This window comes from Rattus norvegicus, chromosome 1 (assembly GCF_036323735.1).
Source record: "Rattus norvegicus strain BN/NHsdMcwi chromosome 1, GRCr8, whole genome shotgun sequence".
Classification (NCBI taxonomy): domain Eukaryota; kingdom Metazoa; phylum Chordata; class Mammalia; order Rodentia; family Muridae; genus Rattus; species Rattus norvegicus.
The window spans coordinates 143530197-143555088 of record NC_086019.1 but is presented as its reverse complement, the minus strand read 5'-3'; the positions used below and the strand labels follow the sequence as shown (position 1 = coordinate 143555088).

The 24892-nt window shown below is 47.7% G+C and overlaps 1 protein-coding gene and 2 long non-coding RNA genes across 4 annotated transcripts in view; 2 read left to right on the top strand and 1 right to left on the bottom strand.

Moving 5' to 3' along the window:
• The window catches only part of Sema4b (semaphorin 4B), a 41311-nt gene extending 31949 nt beyond the window's left edge, over positions 1-9362 (bottom strand). Inside the window, exon 1 of one of the 2 annotated variants that reach the window (XM_039105603.2) lies at positions 8707-9362. The gene's annotated coding sequence lies outside the window, so the exon portion shown is untranslated. The remainder of the gene's footprint in view (positions 1-8706) is intronic. The other variant, XM_039105606.2, reaches the window with a different exon arrangement.
• Positions 9363-9552: 190 nt separating this feature from the next.
• Positions 9553-10484, top strand: LOC134483744 (uncharacterized). Its single transcript, XR_010060629.1, has 2 exons — positions 9553-9604; positions 9946-10484. It is a non-coding gene; the product is annotated as an uncharacterized LOC134483744 (long non-coding RNA).
• A 6841-nt stretch (positions 10485-17325) lies between these two features.
• On the top strand, positions 17326-24703 carry LOC102548889 (uncharacterized). Its single transcript, XR_590356.4, has 4 exons — positions 17326-17574; positions 19469-19609; positions 20349-20438; positions 24526-24703. It is a non-coding gene; the product is annotated as an uncharacterized LOC102548889 (long non-coding RNA).
• Positions 24704-24892: the final 189 nt, after the last annotated feature.

The following is a 24892-nucleotide window of genomic DNA, read 5'->3' as shown; positions in this document are numbered from 1 at the left end:
ATGCATATACATACACATGCACACACATCTTTGTCAAAAATCAATTTTTGCTAGCTACAGCACTTCCTTCTTCTGCTCCACACCCCAGTTTAGAGCAGTGCCTGACCTATGGCTCACCTGCTCAATTAGCATTTATTCAGAGCCCGAATCTGGGGATCAGTAGCTCCTAAAGTGGCAGGAGATTGGTCTGCTCTTATGTCTTGGCAACAAAGGGCTTGTCTGATGGCTGTGCTCATCCCTGAGGAGAGGAGGCAGGGGCTGATGCAGCCTCTCATGGTTGTTAATTATATCCTGCTCATGTGCTTTGAAAGTATGTCGTACGCCAAGTGGGCAGCAAGCCCCTTAGAGAACAGTGCCAGGTCTTCTGACCCCTCCCCCATGCCTAGCAAGGCACCCCAGTAGGAACCACACAGAGCTATCTACGTGAGGGTCCTGACTCTTGACCTGAGAAAGCACCCTCCAATCGACGTGCATGGCAGCCTTGCTCCTGGGCTCCACTGTCTTCTGTCCATGTGCTAATGTGGTTTCTCATGTGCTCTCTCTGGGACTGGAAAGAACAGAAGGGCAACTGACAAAGAACTGCCTTTGAATTGACTTACTTTAGGCAAAAGAGTGGTTCCCAAGCCAACGATGTGTCTCCTGTTCCCCTCTGCCACGCTTGGATGTAAGCAAGTGTTTTTCAGCCAAATGTCAGTGTTTACAAAGAACCGGGGTGGGAGGGGTACTTGGAAAGAGTACCAAAAAACAGAACAAGAAAAAAGTAATACTTCCTCCATGCCCCAGCCTACAAAACAAAGACATCCATAAGTCTGCTCCCTGTCCACCTGCACTCACAAGCCTTCTTTCTTCCTCCCATCCGTCTATCTATCTGTGCTTCCTCCCACAACCTACACACACACACACACACACACACACACTTTTTTCACTAGTGCAAGGATGAGAAGTATACTGTTCATAAGAATATATTATAAAGAAGTCCAGACAAGCCTGGTGGTGGCGCACGCCTTTAATCTCAGCACTTGGGAGACAGAGGCAGGGGGACATCTGAGTTGGATGCCAGTCTGGTCTACAGAGTGAGTTCTAGGCCAGACAGGACTGCATAGAGAAACCCTGTCTGGAAAAACCAAGAGGAGGAGGAGGAAGAGGAGGAGGAAGAGGGGGGGAGGAAGAGGGGAGGAGGAGAAAAAGGGGGAAAGGAAGGGGGAGGAAGAAGAGGAGGAGGGGGGAGGAGGAAGAAGAGGAAGAGGGGGAGGAAGAGGAGAAGCAGCAGCTACCCAGACAGATGTAATATATGATGATTGACGATGTCAGAGCCCAGTGGGCACATGCCTCCTAGGCAAATATAGAAACTTTAGAGATGACTGATTCTATATCTTGATCTAGTGTTGGATTTTCAAGTATTTACAAATGTTAGAATGTACTGAGCTGGGGTTGGGGATTTAGCTCAGTGGTAGAGCGCTTGCCTAGGAAGCGCAAGGCCCTGGGTTCGGTCCCCAGCTCTGGAAAAAAAGAACCAAAAAAAAAAAAAAAAAAAAAAAAAGAATGTACTGAGCTTTATAATTTTTAAGCCTTTTGTTTTAGATAGTCTCACTTACTTAGGCCAAGGTGGCTTAAAACTTGCTATGTAACCCACACTGGCCTTGTACTCTAGATCTTATGTCTACCTTCTCAACGCTGGGAATGTAGTCTATATCCCGCTAGAAGTGTATATATTATACCTGTCAGCATGGGAGAAAAGGAACGAGGAAGTAGGGAAGCAGACCATGACTGAAGAACCAAGCAGAAGAAGCACAAACTGATAGGTCAGTAGGAGAAAGCCTGAAAAGAAAGAGGAAGTAAAGGCAAGGAAGAATGAAAACAGAAAATGAGTGAACACATCTGCCTCCCTTAGCGCTGCTCCTCACAGCCAGACTATCACAGTCAACACTCGCCCCTCAGCCTCTGCCCAGGTGCAGGCAGGAAGATGTCCTTGGTCATGCATGAAACCTGTCAAAGGGCTCTTGCCAGGTCTGACCCTCTGACTCCCACCCAGGGGAGCTAGGCGCTGGACTCCCACACCTCTACTCTGGAGTTGTAGCTTTGTTTGAGGCTATGAGGGGGAGGAGCCTCCTGCCAAGCTCAGTGGAGCTTGAATCCAAAGGTCCCGCCTACCCCTCCTTAGGCAACATTCAGGCTCCTCCCACCCCTTCCCCCACCACCGGGTACTGACTGGCAGGCTGCCTAGCAAGGTCTCTCAGACATGAACTGGCTGTGGCCCAGCTCCCTAGGCCCTGGCCCCCTGCCACGATCCCCTCGTAGCCCCAAGCCCTCTTCTTCTGCCAACCTGCAGCTGCGGTTCCCCACCCTGCCCCGGTTAAGCACGAGGCTGTGTCTCCTCCCCAGGGGCCAGGCAGCAACTTGGGCAGCAGCGGCAATACATTTACATGAGGAAGTCACAGCAGCAGACACAGTCCGTGTGTGCTTTTATTTTATTTATTTTTTTTTTTTTTTTCGGAGCTGGGGACCGAACCCAGGGCCTTGCGCCATTGAGCTAAATCCCCAACTCCGTGTGTGCTTTTAAATCGGCCAATGATTGCCAGGCCTGAGTGCTGAGCACTTTCTTGGGAAAGGCAGCAGCCCTCTGCAGCAGAGGACATCCACCCAGGGTCAGAATTAACACAGCCTTCAGCTCTCTCAGGTAGCTTTCAATAGGGTCCGGCAACTGCCTCATCTCTTCCCAAACCAGCTTCTTCCTACAGGCCCTTTGCTGTGCTCCACTCCCTACCCAGAATATGTGCTCCGTTAAGTGACAGAATTCAGTGGCTGGGCATACAGTAGAGAACTCATCACTACCCGTTTTATACGGGTCTTAAGAGGACTATAGTCCCTCTAGCTGTTAGCTGCTTCTCCCGTGATAGTAATACTATAGTACTTTATGGCGTGGTTAGGGAACGGGATAGAATCTATAAAGCACAGTGAACGCCCCATGTTCCAGACTAGTACGGCCTCCCTCTCTGTCTGAAAGGAACCCCAAGGTCGCAGGAGAGTAAACATCTTAGAAGCCCTTCCGGAGAAGCCCCTTCCTAGTGCTCCCTCAGGTTCAGCTGCCGCCTTCACACGTGGTGCTGAGGCTGCAACTCCCCTGAAGGGAAGGAACCAGCCTGCTCAGTCTGGGCCCTGGGTGTGCCTACTGTGGCAAGCAGCCCACCACACAGCGCCGCCCCCACTGGGCCTGTTAGGACCTGAGTTGGCCACTCCCTGGGAGGGGATCCCCCCACCCTACAGGGCTGTGGTGCAACCAGCAGGGCTCAGCCTGTCCCTGCCCAGGCAGGGTGGAACATGAAGTTGCCACTGTCACTCCTGTGCTCCCCACAGGAGTTCAGGAGGTGCTGAATGTGGCTATAGACCTGCCCAGTCAGGGAGACTAGCCTGGCAGACCTGAAACTGACTGACTGTTCAATGGCTTTGCTGCTCTCAGATTGCAGCAGCCATTCACAGGTGGGAGGCAGGGATGCTAGGCCAGGTGGGGATGGGGTCAGAAGGCTGAGGACCTAGCAGGGGACTCAGTGTCCAGTCCAGCATAGGAAACCATGTTCTCTTCTCAAGATCTCAAGTCAAGAAACCAGGTACAGGTACAGGCTTGTAATCATTGAGAGGCTGAGGCAGGAGGATTCCTGTAAATTCCAACGCCAGCCTAGGTCACAGATTGAGTTCCAGGCGGGCTGGAACTCCTTCGCAAGACCCTATCTCAAAAGAGTAAAGATTAAAAGAAAAATTAAAAACCTCTTTTCCAATTTGCCATCAAATTCTCCCCCTCTTAAATCTACTCCACTCTGACCCCTGTGCCTCTATCCCCAGGGAACCATGTTTCCTCCCCAGAGTCCTTAGGCTCCCCATTTCCCTTTTCCTTCCCACTCCAAAGTTCATCTTAAATCACCCTGGCTGACACACCTCCCACAGCTCTGCTCTTGGCTGACATACTGGACCAAGAGAATAAGCAGGGACAAGTGATTCCTAGGAGCCTGGTGGAGATGGAAGTTGAGTTGCTACTGATCACCTGCAATTCCAACATCAACCATCGACCTGTCTTGCCAGGGTGGCCACACCATGAAAGTGTGCTCACTGCGGTCCTAACGAAAGAGTCTCAGGTCATTCATGAGGAGAAGGTAAAGGTAACACCAAAGCCTCACACTTGCATGGGTCCCTCTGTCAGTACTAGAAAACCCCAAGGATTCCTACTGTCAGATAGCACCCTGTGAATGAGGCATCCCGGGTCTCTGGGGCTTGGACCCAGCAGAAGGAGCTTGGAGTAGGCTTATGGGCCTGCCACTCTCCCCTTGAAAGAGTAGATGTAGACTTCCATCATGATACTGTGATGCTCTGGTTCCTCTCCTAGGAATATGGCCTTAAGCCTTTCAGCACAGCCCATGAAGCAGAGGCCCTGACTCCACAGTGGTATTCAGGGCACTGGGAGCCCTAAGGGTGAAGTTCTACTTCTGGAGAACAGGTATCAGAGCTTTCATCTAATGTCAGAAAGATCCTTGTCTGGGCTCCAGAGGTGGCTCAGTGGTTAGGAACACTTGCTGCCCTTGCACAGGACACAGGTTTGGGTTCCCAGCACTTGCAGAGGCTCACAACCAACCCTAACTCCACTTCAGGGGCTCCAACACCTTCTTCTGAAGGCCACAGGCAGCAGGCACAAATGTGGTCCCCTTATATGGAAAACACTCATATACATAAAATAAAAATTTTAGGGGTTGGGGATTTAGCTCAGAGGTAGAGCACTTGCCTAGGAAGCGCAAGGCCCTGGGTTGGGTCCCCAGCTCTGAAAAAAAGAACCAAAAAAAAAAAAATTAAATCTTAAAAAAAAAACCTTGGGTTTGGGGATTTAGCTCAGTGGTAGAGCGCTTGCCTAGCAAGCACAAGGCCCTGGGTTCGGTCCCCAGCTCTGAAAAAAAAGAAAAGAAAAAAAAAAAAAAAAAAAAAAAGAACCTTGACGAGGGCTAGGGATGCAGCAGCATAGTTCTTGGAGTGCTTGCCTAAGGAGCAGGGCCTTTGTCATGCACCCTAGAGGTGCCTGGTCTTGCAAGGCACTTAGTCAGAAGCAAGTGGATCTCTGGGAGTTTGAGGCCAGCCTGATCCACAACTTGAGTTCTGGATCCACCAGGGCTATGCAGAGAAACCCATCTCAAGACCGGGGGTGGGGGTGGAGAGAAGAACCTGTCTTTTCTTTTTTTTGTTTTTGTTATTGTTGGTTTTGGTTCTAAGTCAGGGTCTTACTATCTCAAACTGACCTTGAACTTGACCCAGGCAGACCACAAACTTACTACACTCCTTCCTTGGCCTTCTAAGTGGTTGGAATTGTGGATGTGTATCACCACACCCTGCTACAACAATTTCTTTAAAAATGTGTTCATCTTCAGAAACAAGGAATTTACAAAACAAGCCCTTACTAGGTAAAAAGAAGCCATCCTTCACTTGGAATAGCTATGTAATTTCCACAAGAAGTATTTGGCAAGCCCCCCTACCTAAATCAAACTTGACAGTCATTCAGGTAATATTTTCCTTAGTTCTAACTATAAGGGAGGTAATACGCTGATCTTTTCACATTTAACAATCTGTAACCCCCACAGCAATGGGAAATTCCACTATTCAGATAACAAGCTGCAGAGTTCAGGGGCTTCCTAAGGCCACATGTATGCCAGGTGAAGACTTGGGGCCAAGGGATCCAATGGCTCACGTGGTCACTATACCAAGAAGTGGAATTTCAACCAGGTTTTGTCTCAACTTGCAAACCGGCTCCACTTTTGATGGTACGAGTAGCTGTCTTTCTTTTCTCCCTCCCTCCTTTCATCCACCCATCACTACTTCTACTCGCTACCTTCGAAGCACAGGACAAACTGACAGAAAGGACCAGGACTGCTGCAGACAAGGACTTCATAATTCATCAGGATTCATCTGTTTCTTTGCAGAGACATCCCATCCTGGACTACATTTCTTTAGCCACTTTCCCTCACTCATTCCTTTGTCTCAGACTGAGGTAGTAGCCACAGCAAGCCTGGCAGGACTCCAGAAGGACTCCAAGCCGCACAGACTAGATTCTGCTGTTTTCAACACATTTCCGGAGTTGCTCTTCTGGGCTCCTTCTGCCCTTGGCTTAGATTTCCATTAAGGCACTCATTACTGCAGTAAAGCACTCATTTACGAGTCTCATCCCTCTCTTCCCTACCCTTCCACAAGCTTCTTGATTGCATAGGCCAGACCTGCCTACCTCAGGTTTTTAAATGTCCAGCCCCAGGGCAGAGCTTGGAAACATGAGGCACCCAGTAAATGTTGACTAAATGAACAAATGGGTTTTTCTGCTCTTGCTGAAGGTCTCAAAGCATTTCCAAGTGATTCATTCCGGTGTTCCTTCCCAGGTGCTTCCCCCCACCCCACCCCACCCCCACCTTTCTCTTTTCTTTTCACAGAATGTGAATAAGAAAAGGCACCAAAGAGGGCCAATGGCTCCAGTTCCCTAATCGAGGTTGCCTTGCTCTGAGTCTTCTCAGCTGCTCTGTTGGCTTCACCAGAGGGAGGATGTTTGAGTGTTCAGATCCTACTGGGTTTCCTGGGCTTGGGGATGGAGCTCAGCCAGTAGAACGCTTGCTCATGCACAAGGCCCTGGATTAGACTCCCAGCACTGCATGAAACAAGTCACAGTACATGTGCCTGTAATCCTGGCACCCAGGATTATATGATATCAAAATGCATATGATGATTTATGATATACATTAGATATATACAATAAAGTGATGATGGGGACATTGCAGATGGCAGCAAATAGAGAGGCTTGCCCCAGGTAGAGCTGAAAGGCTTCCTGCTCTATAAGTCTTGTGCTCTGGGGCTCTTGGGATCTTTCATTTGTTTGGTTTTTGTTTGAGACAAAATCTCATGGACCCCCAGGCTGGCCTCCAACTTCCTGTGTCTGAGATAACTCTGAACTCTTAATCTTGCTGCCTCCACCTCTGAAGTGCAAGTACAAATGTGCACCACACAAACCCAGCCCTCACTCACCACCACCACCATCATCACCATCACCATCATCACCATCATCACCATCATCACCACCACCACCACCATCATCACCACCACCACCACCATCATCACCATCATCACCACCACCGTCATCACCACCATCATCACCACCACCACCACCATCATCACCATCATCACCACCACCGTCATCACCACCATCATCACCACCACCATCACCACCACCACCATCATCACCACCACCACCACCATCATCACCATCATCACCACCACCACCACCATCATCATCATCAATTTCCTTTTGGTTCTGGAGATTAAATCTAGGGCCGTACACATGCTACCAAACATTGCACACTACCACCAAGCTACCCTGGCTTCATCTCCATCGTTTTTCAAACATTTATTTATTTATATGGGAGGGAGTGAACGTGTGTATCATGTATGCAGAGGTCAGAGGACAACTGGGAGTTCATTCTCTTCCTTCCACCAGACACAGGTCATCAGACATGAAGACAGGCACCTCTATCCCATAAGCCACTCTGCCACACACACCCCACTCCATCTTCAGATACTTGTTTCTAAGAGCTCAAGACCTTAAGTGCAAAAAGATATACAACTCCTGTTTCTCTGAGCTTCAGAAAAAAAAAATTACTCTCAGTCACAGCCTGAGTTCACTCAAGGAGTCAAGAGACAAAGTTCAAATCCTGACCTTTCCACCAACTCACTGAATCACCCAGGGTAAATGAATGTCTCTGGGTTCAGCTTCCGTGAAAATAAGGGGAAGGGAAACTGATTTCTAAATCTCAAAGTATCCGGTTCTTTTTGCGGTGGACCCTTATGAGAATGCTGATTTATTGTGTGTTTGTGTATGTGATGGCCGTATGCATGTGTCACACTGCACTGTGGAAGTCAGAGAACAAGATGTAGGAGTCAGTGTCCTCTTTCTACCATCTGTGTCCTGGAAACAGAACTCAGGGCCTTGGGCTTGATGGCAAGCTCCTATCTACTGAGCTATCTCACTAGCCTTTCCAGTGATTCTTTTTTTTTTTTCCCCCGGAGCTGGGGACCGAACCCAGGGTCTTGCGCTTCCTAGGCAAGCGCTCTACCACTGAGCTAAATCCCCAACCCCTCTTTCCAGTGATTCTTAAACAGATTCACATGACAAGTGAGGGATTGTAAACAGAGGTTCGATGACCTTCCCGAAGTGACCCAGGCCTCCTGAACCTCTGTTCTAGTCTACTAGAACAGCTAAGAAGAAGCTAAGACCTCATTCCCAGGACCCCAACTTCCTCCTCCTCCTCCTGGCCTTTAATCCACCTTGTTGTTCAAAAAGAAGAAAGAAGCCATGACAAAAGCCCTAACTCAGAGGTCACAACCGCAGACGTTCAGAGGAGGGGCTCGAGGCCTTTTTCCTAGCGATTTTCCCCTGGGCTCAGGGAGTAGGGGGCGGTGTTGAAAGACACTGTTAAAGGATTCGCGCAGAGGCCCCGGGTGGCCATGGGAACGTGGGCCCAACCTCCTGCGCTGCCATGGCAACAGGCTCCCCCACTGGCCCCGGCTGGTGCCCATCAGAGCATGCAGGTGGCGCCCTCTTAGGAGAGAGGGGCGGGAGGAAGGTCGGGGGCGACGGCGAAGGCCCGGGCCTGTCCAATCACTCCCAGACGTTGGTTCCCACCTCGTTCGGTCCCCTACCTGGAAGAAGTTACGTCCCACGACAAGGCTGCCTCTGCGCAGCCCCGAAGTTTCACCGACTCACTCCAGCTGCCAGGCCAGCCCGCCTGTCGTCGTCCCCGGGGACCCGGAGTGTCCCGTGAACACCCTGCGTCCTGTGCGGTGTCCCCGGAAATGCTGGGCAGCAGCCAAGCCCCGCCCCTCCCCGCTGCTCGGGTTTCGGGAATTGTCCACAGGCGCCCTCCTTGGCTCCGCTGCCACCGCTCCGCGGTCCCCTAGCCTTTTCCAGCAGCTTTGGATACGATGCTACCCACGTCGGGCCAGAGCCTCCCACCGTTTCACATACTGTCCACGTAGGCTGAAGTCCACTAGGCTGCACCCTCTCTGACCTTAGCATGCTCGGCCTGGCTGGTAGTCTCCCTAACTGGAATCCACTCCTGCCCAGAGTTGGAATCCAGGTCCCTGTGTTAACTGGATTAACTGGCTGTGTCCGCTAAGGCAAGTGTCTTAACCTCTCTGAGCCTTAGTTCACCTGTAAGGTGGGCATGAAACCAACAGGAACCTCACAGCGAGAAGCAAACACCTGGCACTTGGTCAACTCTCAATAATGATAGTATTGTTTACAGTGAAGGTGAGGGAGGGAGGGAGGGAGGGAGGGAGGGAGGGAGAGAGAGAGAGAGAGAGAGAGAGAGAGAGAGAGAGAGAGAGAGAGGAGTGCAGAGCTGCCTCTGAAACCACTCACGGCTCCTCACAGCCAGTTGGAAAGGGTTAAACAGAGAGACAGGAGTATAAATATAGACAGCATCTATCAAGTGACCTTGGCCTGTCCCTCTCCCGCTCTAGCATCCCGCTTCTCCTTATCTTCCAGAAAAGGACAACAGCTTTCTGGGCGGTTCCTGAAACAACCAGTTCTACGCTTGTAAGTGGCTGAGCTGGCCAGAGCTGGCTGGTTTAGAGAGCAGGAGAAGCTGTAGGGCAAAGGCCAGATCTTCCGGGGCCTTAGGAGTCCTAAGAGCACAGTCCCTCTGCCTTCTCTGGAAGAGCTCCAGCAGAAAAACAAAAACAGTAGTTACTTTGACTCATCTACAAAATCTGTTACTATCACCCCGTGGGGGTGTGGGGGCATTGTGTGTGTGTGTGTGTGTGTGTGTGTGTGTGTGTGTGTGTGTTGGTGTGGGTGTCGGGGCGGTGTCGGAACTAGAGTGAATTTGGGGAAAGGAAATGAGAAATGACTTTAAATTTTGATCCCCCTACCTCCAGTTCCTGGGATGAGGGAATGACAGAAGATCAGCACCACAACTGAGTTATAGGACACTGAAGATGGAAAACACGCTTCATGCATGCTAGACTCTACCAATTAAGCCACACACACAGTTTTTTGTTTGTTTGTTTTGTTTTGGGTTGTTTTTGTTTTGTTTTGTTTTTGTTTTCTTCGGTTTTTGTTTTTGGGGGATTTTGATTGGTTGGTTGGTTGGTTTCTTTCTGTTTGTTTTTGTTTTGTGTTGTGTTGTGTTGTGTGTTTGTTCTACATAGCTTCTTGCTCTGTAGGTCCTGCCGGCCTAGAGCTTCCAGGATCCTCCGGCCTTTGCCCCAGAGGCTAAAAGTGTATACAACCCCCCACGATGGAACAAAAAATTTTAACAGGGTCTCTTCTATGAAGCATTAAGATTCTTAAGTAACATGGAGATGAGCATCCTTGTCAATAAACCTTTAGGTACTTCCTCCATTATTTCCTTTTGCTTCCCTCTCAGGGGCAGGCCCTTTAACCGTAAAATAAAATATACTGTGTTTATGGCTAAGATAGTGAGAGCACTTAGGCAAATAGCTTTGGAAGTCTTCCCACCCTCTCTGCTATCACTGGCTTCCCAGCAGTGCAGCCGGGAAGTCTATCGGTCTGGTCTCTCGTTGGGATACTGCAAGCACGGCTATATTAGAGGTCTTGTCAAAGGTCATCGTGGCCCTGGAGGCTATGTAAAAAAAAAAAATTAGTACTTTCCATTTCCCGAGCACCCTGTGAGTGCCAGCTGCTCAGGAAAAACACCAGGAATCCCTGCTCCTTCCGGGCTTTTGGACTCCAGCTAGCTCCTGTGTGGTCCCCTTGGTTCCTTTATTACCCCACGGCTCTGGAGAGAATGTACCCTACTCCCTAGCTTCTTTCTTCCTCATAGTCCTTTCTCCTACTTCTTTTCCAGCCTTCCTTTTATTGGGTGAAGAGGGAAATGTTTTACACCACTGGGGAAAGACCCCATTAAAATGAACCTGGTCTGGTGATTCACCCCTGCCAACATCTGTCAGTACCCACCTTCCCACTATGTGACCTCAGGTGCGGGGAGGTTGGAGTTAATAACATGTCAGTTCACCACACACAATCACCACTGGCCTGACTGCAAACATGCCTTGATTAGTAGCTGTGGTCATCTGTCACTCTCTTTCCTCCTCCCTTACCCCCACAGACTACTGGTCCAAGGGGTTTAATATGCTGTCTTAGTTAGGGCTACTATTGCTGTGATGAAATACCAGGACCAAAAACGGGTTGGGGAGGAAAGGGTTTATTAACCTATGCTTCCATATCTTAGATTACTGAACGAAGTCAGTACAAGAACTGAAACAGGGCAAAAACTGACAAATGGCAGCTGATGCAGAGGCCATGGGGGGCTGCTGCTTACTGGCTTGCTCAGCCTACTTCTTATAGAACCCAGAACCACCAGCCCAGGGATGGCACCACCCACAATGAACTGGGTCCTCCCTCATTAGTCACTAATTAAGAAAATGCCCAGGCAGGACTGTGGAACACAGACCTTTAATCCCAACAGATGGGAGACAGAAGCAGGTGGATTTCTATGAATTTGAGGCCAGCCTGGGCTATAGAGATACTTAAAGGACTGCCAAGGCTACACAAAGAAACCTGTCTCCTGTCTCAAAAAACAAAACAAAAAGAGAAATTAAAGAAAGAAAGAAAGAAAGAAAGAAAGAAAGAAAGAAAGAAAGAAAGAAAGAAAGAGAAAGGAAGGAAGAAAGACAAAAAAGAAAAAAGAAAAAAGCACCCTACAGGCTTGCCTAACAGATCTTATGGAGGCGTCTTCTCAATTGAGACTCCATCCTCTTCAATGACTCTAACCTATTGTCAACCTGACAAAAAGTTGCCAGAATACATACATACATGCCTCCTCCTCCTTCTCCTCCCTTCTTTTCTTCTCCTCCTCCTCCCCCTCTTCTTTCTTCTTTCTTTCTTTCTTCTTCTTCTTCTTCTTCTTCTTCTTCTTCTTCTTCTTCTTCTTCTTCTTCTTCTTCTTCTTCCCTCTTCTCCTCCTCCTCCTCTTCTCCCCCTTCTCCTTCTACCTTTCTTCCTCCCTCCCCCCTCCCTCCCTCTCCCCCCCCACACTCCCATCGCCCCCTCTCAGAGACAGGATTTCCTTGTATAGCTCTGGCTGGCCTCTGATTCCCTATGTGACCAGATGTACACCTCCACACCAGGCCATGCTTTTCTTATGTGTTCCTATAGAATATATATTGTAGAATTGTACATATCATTGTTCTTTTTACTGTGTATGTTATGTACTGAGGACCTTGGGTACATTGGGCAAACCTCCACCACTAAGCTATAACAACAACGCTTCTCTTTACTATTTTATTTTTAACTTTTTTAAAGAATTATTTATTTATTATATATAAGTACACTGTAGGGCTGGAGAGATGGTTCAGCGGTTAGGAGCACTGACTGCTCTTCCAGAGGTCCTAAGTTCAAATCCCAGCAACCACATCATGTTTCACAACCATCTGTAACGAGTTTTGATGCCCTCTTCTGGTGTGTCTGAAGACAGCTCCAGTGTACTTATATAATAAATAAAATAAATATTAAAAAAAATAAGTACACTGTGTCTGTCTTCAGACACACCAGAAGAAAGCATCAGATCCCATTACAGATGTTTGTGAAACACGATGTGATTGCTGGAATTTGAACTCAGACCTCTGGAAGAGCAGTCAATGCTCTTAACTGCTGAGCCATCTCTCCAGCCTCCTATTTTATTTTGAAATAGTTATAGACTCCAAGGAGGTTGCAAAAACAGAACATATTTTTTTCTTTTTTATTTTTTTTTCGGAGCTGGGGACCGAACCCAGGGCCTTGCGCTTGCTAGGCAAGCACTCTACCACTGAGCTAAATCCCCAACCCCAAAACAGAACATATTTACCTGAAAAACTTAGAATTTTTTCCAGTGGTGACATTATATAAAATATAGCAGAATCAGGCTGGACATGGTGGCACACACCTTTAATTCCAGCACTCCGAAGGCTAGAGGCAGGGGGATCTCTGTGAGTTCGAAGCTAGCCTGGTCTACAAAGCAAGTCCAGAACAGCCTGTTATACAGAGAAACCCTGTTCCAAAAAACAGCAACAACAAAAATATTTTAGAGTCAAAAAATGACATTGGTTCAGTTCAGTTAGACTCCAAATCCCACTGTCAAGTTTTCACCTGTTTTAATGCACTTGTGGTGTGTGTGTGTGTACATATGTATACTCATAAACATAACATAAAATAGCTTCTTTTAATGGAAAAAGAAACAAGAAACACAAGTGAAAGTAACCCTGCAGGCAGTCTCATTTTGCACAAAGGGTGAAGGGTGAGCCATGACCCAAACTGCCCTCTGACTCGAACTGATGGGAACAGGACCTTGAAATCAGATGTGATTGGCCAATCATCGGAAAGGAGAAGGGTGTGCCAGAGCTCAGGAATGTCTAGGAATGTCTTGGAGTTGAGTAGAGCATAGAAAAATGGGGAGGGTTAGGACTATTGGCCTTAACAGATTATCCACCTTTGGTAGAAAAATCCCCATTTCTCATACTTTTGAACAATAATCTCCTGAGGTATATATGTTTCTGATCTCTCCCCCCACTCTCTTTCCCCACTGCTCTCCCCCTCTCTGTTTGCTTGTTCTCTCTCAGAGTCACGTGTAGCCCAGGCTAGCCTCAAACTTGCTATATATATAAGGATAGTCTTGAATTGTTTTTTATGTGCATTGGTGTTTTGCCTGCACATGTGTCTGTATGACGATGTCAGATCTTAGAGGTTCAGACAGTCATGAGTTGCCATGTGGGCACCAGGAATTGAACCTGGGTCCTCTGAAGAGGAGGAGTCAGTGCTCTTAACCTCTGAGCCGTCTCTCTCCAGCTCCATCCTTGAATTTTTTTTTAAAGATTTTTTTTTAAGATTTATTTATTTATTTTATGTGAGTGCACTGTAACTGTTTTTGGACCGACCAGAAGAGAGCATCTGATCCCATTACAGATGGTTGTGAGCCACCATGCGGTTGCTGGGAATTGAATTCAGAACATTTGGAAAAGCAATCCTAACTTCTCTTAACCACTGAGCCATCTCTCTCCAGCCCCCTTGAATTCTTGGTCCTTGGAATCTTGGTGGATTCTGTGGTGGATCCTTCTCCCCCCACATGGAGTCACTTGAGTTTTCTCTTTGTGGTGCTGGGATAAGAACACAGGACGTGAAGCATGTAAGTCCACTGGGCTACTACAACTCTCAGCCTGTCTCTTCTGTTCACAGTTACTCATTTACTTCAATTGTTGGGTGTGCAGACAGAGGAACACTGGGAGAGCCGGTCTCTACTTCCCGCATGCATATTTGGGATGAGTCATTGAAAGAAACAGTTCTCAACTTAAAGGAATGAAACATGTGACATCCTAGAGCACAGATGAATGACCGTGGTCCAGAGAATATACATTTAGGTCTCCCCAAATATGATGTTCCAACATGGAAGCAGTTTCCTGGAGTTTTATAGCTTTACAGAACAAAGTCAAAGAATCAGGACAACTAAAAGTACATTGGTGACAATTACATCAAGATGGGATCAGGGTGGAGGAGCTTTTCTCTAGGTCTTCGGATGTTGTCTGGTGACAATATTACCTTTGGACTTGGGAGAAGCTGATAGTCTGTTAATAGATTTCCAAAGGTCTTTCTCTATTAGTTACAGGTTGTTGGTCATGAGAGGTGGGTGCCGAATGGCTGAGGGGTCAGGGCGAGCTAATAGCAGCTGAGATAAGGTAAATTAACCTCTGGACTGCAATATTCCAACCTCTCCACAGGACTGCGGTTCTAATCAGTCTCTCTCTGGACACAGTGCTCTAGGAGTCTTGTTCACGATGGAACTTAGCAGCAAGCACCTTTATCCACCAAGCCATCTTGTCAGCCTGATTTCTTAAGTCAGGGTCTTCTTGTTCGTTGACTTGTTCGCATGTATGTTTTGTTTTTCAAGACAGGGTTTCCCTATGTAGCCCTGGCTGTGCAGGAACTCACTCTGTACAACAGGCTGGGCTTAAACTCACAGAGGTCTGCCTGCCTCTGCTTCCTGAGTGCTGGAATTAAAGTCATTCCTCCACCACCATCTAGCTCAAGACAGGGTCTTATCATGAATCTTACTTAGTATGGCCTTGAACTCAGACTGGTCTCAAACTCAGAGCGATCCTCCTGTCTCAGCTTCTAGAGTGTTGGAGTCAACAGTGTGAAACACCACACCCAGCCATCTGGACAGGTTTATAAATAAATGAGAATTTTCCTTTCCCTGGGTGTATGGCTCTTTATCTGGTTAGCTGTCATGCTCTTCCCCATAGCTGTTTCATTCCTGTGTCCACCAGGAAAGCCTCGGGAATCCAGTTCCCAGACCCTTGGACATTCCGTATCATTGTTATTTTAATTTTACCCCCGGCGACGGTCTCACCATGGTTTGAATTTGCATTTCCCCCAAAAGCCCTCAGTGTTTAGTATCTTTTCATTTGCACATCTATCATCTATCTCCTCCCCCCCCCCCCCATGATGTCAGTACTCACGACTTAGGCTCATTTCCTAATTGAATTATTTGTTTTGTCTTTAATTTACATAATTAACCTTTTGTCAGATGACTAGACTCGGGTTTCATTTTGTAGTTTGTTGGGGAGTGTTGTTTGTTGTTGGGACAGAGTCTTCTTGAGTAGCTCAGGCTGGCATCAGACTTGCAGTAATCCTCCTGCCTCAGTCTTTCCAGTGCCGGGATTCAAGGCATGCGTGAGCACACCAAGCCTGTTTCTTAGTTTTGCATTCTCCAGGGTGGGTACACTGCTCTCCGTTCATCTTCTCTGTGACTTGTGGCTGCTGAGTTCGCAGCATTGTGTGTGTCCACGTCTCCCCACCCATCCCCACCCCCAACTTCCCACCTCTCCCCCTCCCCCCCAACCCCCCCACACACACACAGCACAGAGGAGGCCAGTACAACAATTCTGAAGGTAACTCTACAGAGTAGGCCCTCTTGCCTCTCTGCCTTTTGGTTCCACATGGCAATCCACGTCTTAGAGTTAAACTGATAGCCCATCTCTCCCCGAGCTGGGGACCTACATGCTATGCTGTTATCTGGCACTGTCCAGTTAATTTTTTTTTCCAAAATTAAACTATCACTTGTCTTATTATTTTTGCCTAAAATGGTATTTTCTCAAGATACAATGAACATATAATTCACAATTTTGGGGGTACACTTCTTTTTTTTTTTTTTTAGATTTATTTATTCATATGAGTACACTGTAGCTGTCTTCAGACACACCAGAAGAGGGCATCAGATCTCATTACAGATGGTTGTGAGCCACCATGTGGTTGCTGGGATTTGAACTCAGGACCTCTGGAAGAGCAGTCAGTGCTCTTAACCACTGAGCCATCTCTCCAGCCCCCAGGGGGGTACACTTCTTGATAAGTAATAATGAAGTAAGTACAACCCCACTGAACACAGGAAACAATTCTGTCACCACTAGAAACCCTCCCTGAAACTTTGCAGTCATTTGCCTTTCTTAGCTGATCTAAGAACCGCCCCGAAGTGGAATCTTACAGCGTGTGTACTCCTTTGGGTCTGGGCCCTTGCTTTTATATATATATATGTGTGTGTGTGTGTGTGTGTGTGTGTGTGTGTGTGTGTGTGTGTGTGTGTGTATGTATATGTATATTCTTGTTTTGTCTTGTTTTGTTGGTTTCTTCAAACAGGCTTTCTCTGTGTAACCTTGGCTGTCCTAGGAGTCTGTAGAGCAGGCTGGCCTTGAACTCACAGTGACCGCCTGCCTCAGCCTCTGCAGTACTGGGACTAAAGGCAAGCATCGGCGTGGTCCAACATGTGTAGTATTTTAAGGGTCTGTTTCTTTGTCCCTTTTCCTTTGCTTGCTGAAAGCACCAACAGCTACACACTAAGCTGCCCCATGGCCGTGCTTTCCCTGTCTTGATGGACTCACATCCTCTGAGAATGCGAGCCACAATAAATCCTTCCTCCTGGTTGCTTCTGTCATGCATGTTGTCACCACAGCAGTGAGAACAGTAAATGAATACAGTTTACTCCCTTGTCTCAGAAGGGCTTGGGGGGCTTAAGAGCATGTATATTACTCTCAATTATTCTTACCCTGAAGACGGAGAATGAGACTGTTGTGATGAATCGTGGCTCGCATCTGGAGAGACCACACTAGGCCAGTGCAGTTCCGCGTGAGAGAGGGCGATGGAGACAAGGGGGGAAAGAGAGAAGAAGGGGCGAAGGTCAGGAAGCATCTGCTTTTTGGGCTGTGATGTAACTGCTCCCAGGTAAAGGCAGGAGGTAAACCCAATGGATGCTGGGAATGTAGGACAATTGCCATGGCAACAGATGGGGGCCGTGACGCCTATGGGTGATGTCATCACTGGGTTTGGACTGAAAGCTGGTTCCTGATACCAACAAAGACGGCAAAGGCGGACTGCGACCCAAGAAAGCGCAGTGGTCACCAGTGCCTCCTTGCGGCAATTCACAAATAGTTAGACATGGTCTAGCTCTAGGAGGTCTGGTTGAGGCTGGCACTGTCGCAGCTCTTTACTCTGAGGGATCCTCTGATCCTCCTGAGAGCTAGGTAGGTATTGGGACATCCCCTCTGCCATTCCCAGCTCACCCCCAACTCGCCCCAGCTTCATCTGACACCCTAGCTAGTAAACTCATCATGAGACAGGGTGCTAGCTTCTGCAAAGCAGCCTCACTATCAGGGGTGATGGCTTGTCTCAGGGCCTGTAGCTTACTGCTGGACCTGTTGGCCTTGGAACAGCAGCCTGTGAGGTACATCCTGCCCAAAGAAACCCGGAAATTCTGTCAGGACAGAGACTATCAGTGACCCTGACACTATTGCCAGGTTAAGGCCTTCCCAAGGCTAGGCCCACTTCCTTTCAGTGGTCTGTTATTGAGTAAGATACCGTCCCACAGTAAATAAGCTTTCCATGTGGGAAAAAAAACTGAATCCAGCAAAAGTAAGAAGTCGGGGGTTGGGGATTTAGCTCAGTGGTAGAGCGCTTGCCTAGCAAGCGCAAGGCCCTGGGTTCGGTCCCCAGCTCCAAAAAAAAAAAAAAAAAAAAAAAAAAAAGAAAAAGAAAAAAAAAAGAAAGCTTGCTCAGCATTCGTGAGTGAGGCCCCGATAGGATCCTTGCATCTCACAGATGGTTAATAGGTAGGTAGGTAGATAGATAGATAGATAGATAGATAGATAGATAGATAGATAGATAGATAGATAGATATAGACACAGACAGATATAGATCCATCAAGTATAGTGGCTCTGGTTATAATCCCAGCATTTAAGAAGGAGAGACAATAAGTTTGTCATGAGTTTGTGGCCAATCTGAGTGACATAACTGGTTCCCAGGCCACAGAATGAGATCATGTCTCAAAAGCAACATCAAAACCCAAAATCAAGCCAGGTGTGATACCACATACCTGTTATGTCAGCAGTGGGGCTGCCCCAAGGGAGGAACTTTTGGCCACTTAATCGTCTTCGGTCACACACCGGTCTGTGTGGTTTGATTCTCTCTCTCCAGTGTAGGACATGTATACTCACAAGCCCACCAAGCCCTTTGAAGCAAGGAAGTATACCGTGTTCATTAATCTTCCCGTTGCTATAGCAGAGTACTGGACGGAAACAAGTAAAGGCAGAAAGGGTTGATTTGGGCTCACATTCTAAGGGGACACGGATCCATCATGCCGGGCATGCCATGGTATCTGAAACAGCTTGGCATATGACTGACAAGATAATACTAGTAATATGACCTTCCAAGTCACAGGCTCTTCTTGGCCAGTTCCAGGGATAGGTCTCACTCCTATGAACTGAATTTTCAGTTCCTTAAAAAAAAAACAAAACAAAACAGTAGTTGATTACTCTGAATCATTTGTGCCACTATGGTATAAGTGGATATAGCTTGTCAGATTGGTCATTATTGTAGTTTGCTGGGCAATACTGTTGGTAACTTTGTTGGTAACTCCCCCCCCCCCCCCGTGAAACCTTCATGTCACCTTCTAGTACTATGAGAGATAGTCATCGGGGCGGAAGCTTCCAGGTCAGTACCTGCTTGATTTTTCTGTGTCCTTCACCAAAGTGTGTGGTATCTGCACCATAGGCTGTTTTCATCAATGGTGGGCAAGGAAGAGCAGTGGCTATAGCCTGTACTGTTTTAGGAGCCAGACTAAACCCTCAAAGGCCACATAGTGACCCATATCTAGCAGTTAGGGACCACTAGGTGTCATGTCCCCAAGGTTTCATAAGGTCCCACTGCAGCACCTGTTGACTTAGATGTCACAAATACGTAAGCTTGAGCAGAGACACCCAGGTCTGAGCAATCACACTGGTTGATGTGGGGTTGTTGGTAGAAAGTAGAAACTTCTTGGACTATAATGTAGGACTCTGTCTCAAAAAAAAAAAAACAAACAAAAAACAAAAAACAAAAACAAAACCAGAATGAACACAAGAAGTCCATGTCTGTTCCAGAGGTGGCAAAGATATTCCTCAACATTTTCCAGTACACCAATGCACATCATGGTTTTCTGGACACCTCTCCGTCTCCAATGTGCGTGAGCGTCATTTTTTCCAAGTGGTATTCAACTTTGTCTTCTTCCATGGAGTGAGCAGGTAGTGTATTCCAATGATTCTCAGACTTGGGGAGTGATCAGAAAGATGGCTTAAGCAACAGTTCCTGGTCACATTCGTCATTTCCTTTCCTCACTTCATTCAAATGAGATTCACTGTCCCACAGCCCTGGCCATCTCAGTTCCCGCACCCCCGTGGCGCTGTCATCCCTGCTTGGCAGATCCCCAGCCTCCACCAGGCCTTCCACAGACCGGGCTGCTGTCCTCTTCAGGTCTCCAGCCACTTCATTCTCACTTTCTGGGCACCTTGCTTGTTTCCTTTCTTTCTTTCTTTCTTTCTTTCTTTCTTTCTTTCTTTCTTTCTTTCTTCTTTTATTGTTTTATGTGTATAAGTGTTTGACCTGCATGTATGTCTGTGTACCGTGTACATGCCCAGTGCCTGTGGAAGCCAGTAAAGAGTACTGGATCCCCTGGAAACAGGATCACAGATGGTTGTAAACTGCCTTGTGGGCACTGGGAGTGGAACTTAAGTCCGCCGGAAGAGCAGCCAGTGCTCTTAACTACTGAGCTATCTTGCCTCATACAGCTCTTTTTTTTTTTTTTTTTTTTTTTTTTTCTCGGAGCTGGGGACCGAACTCAGGGCCTTGCGCTTGCTAGGCAAGCGCTCTACCACTGAGCTAAATCCCCAACCCCTTCATACAGCTCTTTTAGACCTTCTCCCCCACCCCAACATCCCATGATCCTCGCAGCCCTTTACCTCTGTGTGTGACATCTCTTTACAGTGTGCTCATTGACTTGATCAGAGACACAAAGGAAAAGAATCAGACCTGTTTCCAAGTGACCGAGACAGAACCACAAAAGAAAAACACGAGGTAAATGTTCCAAGACATGGGATTCATGATGAGAAGCCATAGGCTACTGAGCAGATTACACAGTCTTTTTGAGAAGGTAAATACATTACCTTTGTCCATATTGCGGCAGGCCCAGAGGATGAAGTCACTATTACAGAACTGTAAGTCAGCTATTTTAATAAATTGATTTGATCAGTTATTAAAACAAAACAAATCAAATGGAGCTGACTGACCATGCCTTCACTCCCAGCACTGCAGAGGCAGAGGCAAAGGCAGAGGAGGCAGAGGCAGAGGAGGCAGAGGAGGAAGAGGAGGCAGAGGAGGAAGAGGAGGAAGGGGATGCAGAAGAGGGAGAGGAGGATGAGAAGGAAGAGGAGGCAGAGGCAGAGGAAGAGGCAGAGGCAGAGGCAGAGGCAGAGGCAGAGGCAGAGAGGTAGGCAGATCTCAGTTTGAGGCCAGCCTGGTCTACACAGTGAGGCCTTGACTTAAAACATAAACAAACAGCTGGGTGGTGGTAGCCTTTAACCCAGGAGGCAGAAGCAGTGGATCTTTGTGAGCTATGAGGTAAATTCCAGCCTAGCCTGGGCTACATAGTGAGACCCTTTCTCTACAGGAACAGATGAGAACAGACCGCTAAGCTCATGCAGGTTGCCTCCACAAACACTAGTGAGCAGAGGCAGGAGCCAAAGCTTAGGTTGTGCTTTATCCAAGAATCAGCAGACAAAAAGACAGCAAATTAATACCTGAAAAACCAACCAACAACAACAACATATCCCCCACCTTGCCCACCCTGTGCTCCATCTCTTGTCCAGCCAGCAGGCTTTAAGGGGTTGGGGGGGGAACAAAGAAAGTCAGTCACTTCAGAGTTGAGTCTTGCCTCTGCTCAGGTGTGCCTCCCTTCGTAACGTCTCTTGCGGCGCGCCCTTGATTCTCCGGGTACCTAGGCTTAGCACCCCCCCTTCTTTCTGAAATATCAGCCTGTTTTATTTTTACTTAAAACACATGCATGCTTAACTGGACAGTATCTTGAAATGAAGCCATGGTCGGTCCAGCACTTTTGAATCTAGTTACTATCTGGCAGTATCAGTTTCCAGGAATACCCGGGCTGGGTGGGAATTGACTCAGAATAAACAAGCCATTAACCGTGTGTGTTAAGCTATTAATCACCATAAGTACCGACTCCTTTCTGCACTGTGGAGTAGAAATGGTGCCCTTATAAAATAGGATATAAAAAAGAACCTCCAGCTGCTTTTCTCTATCCAGGCAAAACCCAGTAAAACAGCTGGGCATACTGGCTCAGTCCTTTAACCCCAGCACTCAGAAGGCCGAGGCAGGTGGATCTCTGAGTTCAAGGCCAGCCTGGGCTACATAGTAAGTTCCAGCATAGCCTGGGCTACATAATGCCTCTGCCTGCCTCCTTTGCCTCTTCTTCCTCTGTCTCCAAACAACACCAAAAATGGATAAATAATAAATCATGAGCTAAAAGAAACCTTTTCTCCTATGAAATGGTTTCTCTCAGGCACTAGTCACAACAGCAAAAGGCTGCCCAGCACACTCCTCATCGGGAGAGACTGATTGTGTCACTGGAAAAAAGGACTAAAGCTGAACAGCACATCCAAGTGGATGTTGTCACAGACTGCCACCTCTTCTGGCCACACACTCTCCCCTCAGCTGCCTCCTCCCTTCTCTCTACTATCTAGAGAGTGGGATACAAATGGGTGTCCGGTCTCCCCTGGGTTGTTGAGCACTAGGTTTTTGTTTTGTTTTGTTTTGTTTTACAATACAATGTTTCCACATATAGAATAACTTTGTCTTTTCTTTGTCTAATGTCGGGTTTCTTCAGCTCTCATTCACTCCTGCTTTCCTTCCTTGCTTTCTTCTTTGTCTGTTTGTTTTTTAAGATGGTCTCTCTGTGTAGCCCTGGATCTCCTAGAACTTGCTCTGTAGGTCAAGCTGGCCTCCAACTCATGGAGATCTACCTGTCTCTGCCTCCTGAGTGCTAAGATTAAAAGTGCATGCTACCACCGTCCATCCTGCTTCTGCTTCTTGAATGCTGAGAATGTAGTGTGCAGTTAACACACACACACACACACACACACACACACACACACATTAGAACGTTAAGTGTAGATGTGGGATGTGGACACTGCACGCTTGGGGTGAGGTTGAAGGCTGCATTTGAACTGACTTCTGGTCTAGCACCTGCACAGAGCTCTGTCTCCCTGCAGCAATGCTGTAACACCTGCTTTAGGGCACCCCAGGAGAGCACCCCTGCTACTCTCAACTCTAGGATTGCTATTTATTTCTTTTTACACTAGATTGTAGCTGAAAGGCCAAGAAGCAATTATATCATTTAAAAGATGATTTTGGTCTTTTGGAGTCAAGGTCTTGTGATGCCTTGAGGCTGGCCTCAAACTCATGGTGGTCCTCCTCTCCCAACCTCCCAAGTGCTGCAATAAAAAGGAACACTGTCACACAGGGCTCTCCCCAGACATCTTATCACCCAGGAAGCCTCCATGGGCAGCACACTCAGACCCCCCAGGTACATCATTCTGCCTTCTGCTGAAGGCTTCTCCCTTCAACACATTACCCAGGAAGGAAATATTCCTCACATTTCAGTCTGTTCTCCCTGCACTCTCTCCTCAGCCCTCTCTGGCCTGATCCCCCCTGGCTTCCAAAGCTCCAAGCCCTGTTCTTTCCTGTGTGTAGCTCAGAATGCTATAAAAGCTTCAGTCACTGAAACCAGAGCCCTTGGGCATAACAAGAGCTGTGCCCACCCTGCACCTCTTTGAATCTGTGGGTCATGTGATTTAATTTAAGGCTCAGTCAAAGAACCTACAAGAGTGAAGGGGAGCCACCTTTGTTCCCCTGCGTACTGTCATTGGCTGTTGTGTTTGTGGTTATTCTACCTCAGTTCACTCACCCATGCAGTGAGCACTCCAGGAAGGCACCAGCCTTATCTTCTGGGTTTGCTCAACACCGGCCCTCAATGGCATGGAATATGGGAGGTGCTCAGTAAAAATTTGTAAGACGCAATACAGGGCACTGTGGCAAAAGGTGAATGGTTTCCAGGTCATCCTGGGTAACACACCAAGATCCACAAGTCGAAACATAACAACAAAACATCCAAACAGTATAGGGTGAAGGAGTAACTTTAACTGTGTTACTCCGTCAGTCAAAGGAACGGTTCCTATTCCTTGTGTAGCAGACTCTCTTGTCTTCTCCTTGCTTCCCACTCCCGGATCTCAGTGGAGCCTCTGGCCAGCCCCTGGATTCTCCTTACAGCCACTCTGCTCCATTTGAGCCTCCTAGGTGCCCTTCTAGAGCCTCCTGAGCTAAGAGTGAGATCTAAGAAAAGTACCCAGGAGTTCCCGGGCTGAGTGCTGCTGCCCTCACAGCCAGCTAACCAAAAAGGCCAAAGGAATCTGTGTAGCTCCTGGAAACAGATTTTTCTCCCTCCTCACCTGCCTCTCATCCTTGCTCTGGGTTTCACTGGGAAGAGTTAAATCATTTACAAAAAGCTGGAGGCTCCTTCCACACTTGAGGGCTCTAGAGATGCTCTGTAAAGGTCAGATGTTTCCAGACTCTCAACAGACAGGCTATGTCTGTTTAAATAGAAAGACGAAGAGTTCCTGGCACCCAGCCAACCCTCGTGGGCAGCTCTTGCCTGGTTTTACAGGCACCAGGCCAGATGCCAGGACAAGAGCAACCCACCACTCTCCTCCTCCTGACAGCCAACGGCAGGCTGCAGTTTTCTGAGTCTCGGCCCAGAGTCCCTAAGCCTAGGCAAGGTTAGTGCCCTATACACAGGGTGCGCGCACAGCTCTCCGAGCCTGGGAATCCTGGGGGTGGCAACTTCTTGCAGACCTTGAACATTTTCAGCTGGAAGGGATTGTACTCTGATGGTGTCGTTTTTAAAGATGAGGTTCAGGACAGGGCAGCTCTGCAGGCTGTAGAAAAATCTGGACCCAGAGTATGAACGCCGGGCTCCCATCCAGCCTCTGGAACAAGGGACTGTGGGATTCTGGGTGTAATGGGCCCTTTCTACTGGTGTGTGTGAGTGTGGTCAGAGGACAACTTGCAGTAATTTGTTCTCCCCTTCCACCAGGTTCATGTGGGAACCGAACTCAGGTCCTGTGACAAGCACCTTCATGTGCTGAGCCATCTGTCCACCTCAACCTAAATATCCAGCCTTAGAGGATTAAACAAACTATTGTTTATCCAACTAGGAAAGCATGTAAATCAGCTGAAAGTGTTGAATAGAATAAAAGCAGTATGTAAAAACATTTGCATTCTCTGATTCATCGTTTTAAAAAAGCATGGAAGTTCATTGAGGTTTGGCCTGTTGCTATGTGCTGGAATGCTAAATTCTATTCCCAAAGGTCTGGACCTAGGAGTGTGAATTCCCATGTGTAAAGCTTTTGCTGTGCAAACCTTTTTCCTTGGTTTAAAACTATTGGTGAAATAAAATTGGC